The sequence below is a fragment of the Homarus americanus genome, unplaced genomic scaffold (genome assembly GCF_018991925.1).
Source record: "Homarus americanus isolate GMGI-L3 unplaced genomic scaffold, GMGI_Hamer_2.0 scaffold36734, whole genome shotgun sequence".
Classification (NCBI taxonomy): domain Eukaryota; kingdom Metazoa; phylum Arthropoda; class Malacostraca; order Decapoda; family Nephropidae; genus Homarus; species Homarus americanus.
Window position 1 is genome coordinate 12769011 of NW_024733126.1, and position 6000 is coordinate 12775010.

The window sequence follows — 6000 nt, forward strand, 5'->3', positions numbered from 1 at the left end:
TTTAAATATTAAGGGCTATAGGCAAACATGGCATAGTCCCACATCAAAATAACCTTAGAGTTTTAATAAAGAGTTTCTACCGTATAATTTTGAAATGTATTAATGAACTGGAATACAGTACTACATACGTATATATTATTGGTTTTTTTAAAGATTTTAATAATTTCAGGACAGCAGACGTTCATGAGGTTCAAAGTAACTCATTCAGTATTAGGAATATATTTATTCTTATGAGTATTAATTAATTTACTCACTTCACTTAATTACTTACGTATGAATTTATTTACTTAAGTTTCTTTCATTACTGGCAATATTTACAGAGAGATGTACAATAACTCATTTGGGGAGAAATTTCTACATAAAAAATTACACATATGTATTCTGTATAATAGCGATGATTTAAGTGACAAAGAAAGTTTAATTAATGAAACTACAATAAAATAAAAGTATAGATATATGACTAAAAACAAATACATAATAAAAACATTAAAAATCAACGATCCACTAACTCGAAATAATTCACCAACTTATAACAAGGAATTTACGAAAGATTCAATAAGAACCAAAACACCAACGCTATAATCCGCAAACTACAAACTGAGATATTTACAAACCCACAAAGTAACACTCACAAACAACTAAGTCCACAAACAAGAGTCACAATTCTCCGACATTAAGCCAAACAAAACAAAAACAATGTACAAACATCCATCTAAACATTACAAACAAGTACAGAAAATACAACAGGCGACTCGGAAATATCTTCACTTGGTGTTACGAATACAGCAAATATATCTTGTTCTCTCATCCCCTCCTCCCCTCTCCCTTCACAATAACCTCTCTCACACTCCCTTTCTCTCCCCTTTCCTTTTCCAGTAATTTCTCTTCCACTCCTCTGTCTCTCTCTCACTCACTTTTCCCCCTTTTTCCCTTCCTAATAATTTATCTCATTCCCTCTTTCTATTCCCTTTCATTTTACAATAACTTTCTCCCTTTTCCTCCCCCTGCCTTCCCTCTCTCGTCCACTTTTTTTTTCTCCTTAGACATTCTCCTCAATTCTCCCTCCCTCTTCTTCTATTCTTAAATAACTATATTCTCTGCCTCTTCCTTCCATCATCACTCCTTTTTTTCCTTTCCACTCTCCCTGTCATTCTTCTCTCTCTCATGATTTCTCTCCCATCCCCTTCCTAAAGCTTCTCTCCGTACACACTACCTCTCTCTCCTAATTTCCTCTCTCTCCACACCACACACACCTCTCCCCTACCTCCGCACCCCCCTCCCCTCCCTTCCTTTCTCTCTACCATTCCCTTGAGTACAGGCTCCCTCGTTCCCTCCCTGGCCATAAAGATATTGCTGCTAGGCCTACAGGCGCGTCAGGAGGAACGTGTGTGTGTATTCACGTCACATAATTCTACACTTCCATTACGTTACCCGGAATTGAGGTATAACGCCTCGGCATCACACACACACATACAAATAACTAAATAAATGGCTGATGGTGTAGATTGTAATACAACTGGGGTTAGGGGAAAAAAATAGGTTCATTGTGTTAGTGTTGTGGGTTAATGATTGTTTTCTTCACGTATACAAAGAGAGATAGAAACCTTCTTTTGAGATCAAGGAACGAATCAACCGTAGATACAAGAATACAATTAAGAGATTGGACTTAATGCGAGTATGTGAGAAATTAGTACTAATCGATACGTGTATGGAGAGTTAGGAAGTCAATTGAAACAGTCATTGAAATTATATAATCGGATACAAGTAAGGAATCATATGCACAAGAGATAAGTTTATTAGTGAACAGGTTGTCTAGCACGGCAATAGAAACGATGATGGTAAAAATAATAACCTTTCAACTGCTGTTATTATAAAAAGGGGAATTATTCATTAAAACTCTTGAGTGTGTGAGTAAAACGTGTCGCCTGAAACATGAATTTTTCGTCAGTACACAGATTTACGTCGACACAAAGACCAAACGAATTTCTGGTTCTCTAAACGAAGACGCAAACAGAGGATCACCAAACTCACAAATATTGGCAAAATTTTACTGGGATTATTACAACCAGAAGCACCAGGATCACCAGCTCCACCTTCACCAACCCAAGGACCACTACCGTCACCACTTTCACCATGTTACATTACTATTATTGAAAACACTACATATATAAACCCCTAAATCACCAGTCAAGACAAATACTGCCACCACCAGTCACCAAAATCCACAACCAAAGAATAATAGAGTACCAGCAAACTTCACCACCAGCACCAGGTTATTACTACCACTATATTCGTCACCACTACCAACACCGCCACTTCCCTTTAAGCCGAAATAAGAGTCGCTACTGCCACTTCCACTACACACAGTTACTGCTCACCACCTCCACACTTCCTCCTCAGCTATCTATCACCCCCATCTCAACCACATCTACCACAACCACCAGCACAATCACCGTCATCCCCACCCTCCTCCCCCTCACACCCCCTTCTTCACCTACCAAAACAAACTTCCCGGCAATCATTTTCACCATTAACTCCGCCCCCCCTCCCTTATCCACCCTCACCATCATTGACCACAATCACCAGCAAACTTCCTCTCCCCCTCCCACTTCTCCACAACCACCAGTTCTCACTACCTCACCAACCACCACCACCACCAGTCCTCACTACCACACCAACCACCACCACTAACCTCTCCCTCCTCACGTATGCCACCTTCCACATGATGCAGTGAACGTACCCGCCACAAATCTCACCAAACCTTCCCTTTTCCCATTCACATAATGCCTAAATACGCATCTTGAGGCTCTTTAACTCGGCTTACTACTCCCTCCATCATTACCTGGCTATAGGGATATATCGGGAAGATATATCCGTCGGCTCTATAATCATATACCCACTTTTTACACGCATGAGCGGGCGGAGGAGCGATGCAAGACAGGCTGCAGGAATACTGACAAAAACTGCATTGTTCAGCATACTAAGTGGGTATCACCTGGTCTGTCCGGCAGGAAGATGGAGGAGGACGGTCACTTCTGGGCGATTCTTACGGCTGCTGAGGTTAGTGATGCTGGCGATACTGTGCACTGATCTTGTGAGGCAATATATATCTATAATTAATATATATATATATATATATATATATATATATATATATATATATATATATATATATATATATATATATATATATATATATATATGCGTGTGTGTGTGTTTACGGTGTAATAGTTCGATTAAACCATCACACCCAGATGACTGTATTCCGACGTAGGGGTATTTTACCTTTGTTTATGTTATTACAAATCGGTTAAAATTATCCCATACGAGTCAAAATTGGTTAGGTCATTCAAGTTATCATTGTCGATCTTAACATAACTAACTTGACGTATAATAGGTAATGTAAAAGGGATTTTTGGGACATATATTTTAAAATTATTTCAGATATTTTTCGAAAATTAAACTGAGTGTGTACATAGTAGTAAATATGCAGCTAAACATAAAAGGCTACATACTATAAGTGAATAGCATCAATACTTAAGTAGCATAACCTAACGTAATTCAGTCTTATACTAAACATAATGTGGGCAGAAGTGATTATGTTAACCATACTGAAGGATGTCTTACTCGAAATAAAGAAAATTTTATTATATAAGTATTGATTTCTATAGAGTCATGACAGTATAATAACGACTTCTGAGAGAGAGCGAAAATAATGAAGGAGCATTAGCATGTTTACAAGACCCGTTAGAAATAAAAAAAAATAATGAAATGAATTTTTGCATATTTTTTACATATATGGTGTTATCAAGGCCGCTGGTGATGTACACCACAACGATTTTAGTAAATCATTATGTTCCCACTAACAATATATAAATAAGAAGTATATCAGGACAGATCTCTTAGATTTAGGAGCTGTGCATCTTAAATTATTCATGAGTAAAGCCCAGCGCCAATCACTGACTCTCACCTACATTAGAATAAAGCATTTATAAATACAATAAACGAAAATAATAAAAGAACACACACGTAAAACTGATATTTTAATTAAGAAATATCTCAACATTACAAAAACGTGGTAATGAGCAGACAAGAATTACCAGATAATCAAATTATTCAGAGTTATTAGCTAACCCTATCCACCTTCTTTATTAGATATTCATGAAAAAATTAAATTGTAACTATCATAAGTCTCAGCCAAGCAGTACATCGCACCAGCGAAAAAAAAAACTAACAATTTATGGCATGAGGGAATAGCACGCAATATATAATTATGGAAGTTATTAATAGCACGAAGGCATGACAGCGGTCCTGGTGTGCATCTTATCCCTCCTGATATATATATATATATATATATATATATATATATATATATATATATATATATATATATATATATATATATATATATATATATATATGTGTGTGTGTGTGTGTGTGTGTGTGTGTGTGTGTGTTGTGGTGTGGTGTGTGTATGATTACGACCATAACATAAATTTATACATACACACAAACACTGACTACGTTTTGTCGCAATGTGTCAACCTACTCGGGTCTGTTAGAACGTGTTCGGCTGTGTATGTCACTCTTATGTCTATTTGTTTGTATGACTATGATGTACGCGTGTGTATATATACTTGTGTGCGTGTGTCTTTAGCCCTGATGTTCAACGGAACTCTCGGACTCATAATGTTGAATGAGAATCTATGGCCGCGGTGCTTAACGGAGCTCATTTGGCCATAATGTTCGTTGGAGTTATAGCCAAGATGTTCATGAGTGCTCCCCGGCCACAGTGTTCAACAGAGTCCACCGTCACGATGGCCTTTTAAATGCTGCCTCTAATAAATTCTCACCGACATGATTCATCGTCCTCGTGTTTTTTCTTTTCTGTCATGCTGTGATATAATGTCCCGAGTATATGCAGTAATATATATATATATTTATATATATATATATATATATATATATATATATATATATATATATATATATATATATATATATATATATATATATATATTATATGCTCTTGTTCCCTTCTAGTAAAGATGTACATTGTTCATTTGGATTCAGCACAAGACTTGACCATATACAACGAGAAACACTGTTAGTAAATCACAACTCTTTGTCTAATAATTTTGATGGTGCTTATAAATACTGGCGAACACGTAATGTTGCTTTCATATCTATATTCTGTATAATATAAATTTCCAGATTTTTTTTTTTGTGAAACACATGGATGATTTTACCAAAGTAAATACTTTAAGACAATTCATACAATCAGTAAGAACTATTACTCATACTTTGTGTTAGTCACTGACGAGATGTCGTTCAAAAGATTTATCCAGATAAAAGATAATGCAAAGACACTTAAGGACCTACGACCATGACTCACAGTGATGCATCTACAACCCAACACGGTGACGCTTATCTTAAATATAAAACACACACATCATCCACTTAAAAATGCAGATACATGGAATATACACAGACTCACATTATACGGTAGAGAAAACACACACACGCCTTAAGAGTTCAATTGCTTTAAATACTCCATCAGAAAATCTCTCCGAGGCATCGATACTCCGTAAAAACGAGGACAAATTTCCCACAATAGCGATGTTGTGTCCATATCATTTCCTTGGAGTGTCTTGGAAGCCACAGTAGAGGCCATTTGCGGAAAGATTTCATCAAAAAACACAGACATTCGAATCCCAATCCCTTCGAAAATTTTATCATACGAGAGCGACTCGAATCATCTGCCACCTTGGGTTATAGAAATGTCCAGTAGTTTTCTCTTCACACAATCTTGCATCTCTGTATCGCCTCAGCAAAATAGTCAAGGGATCGTCGAGTCTTGGAAATCGGCGGTGAATGTATTAGATATAACCAGATAGGCCAGTATATATCAGCGTACATAATCTATAATACTCTCTTTGATGTCCCCATTCTACCTACTTCAAACGCGATACTTTAATTTCGACCACAAATATTTACAAT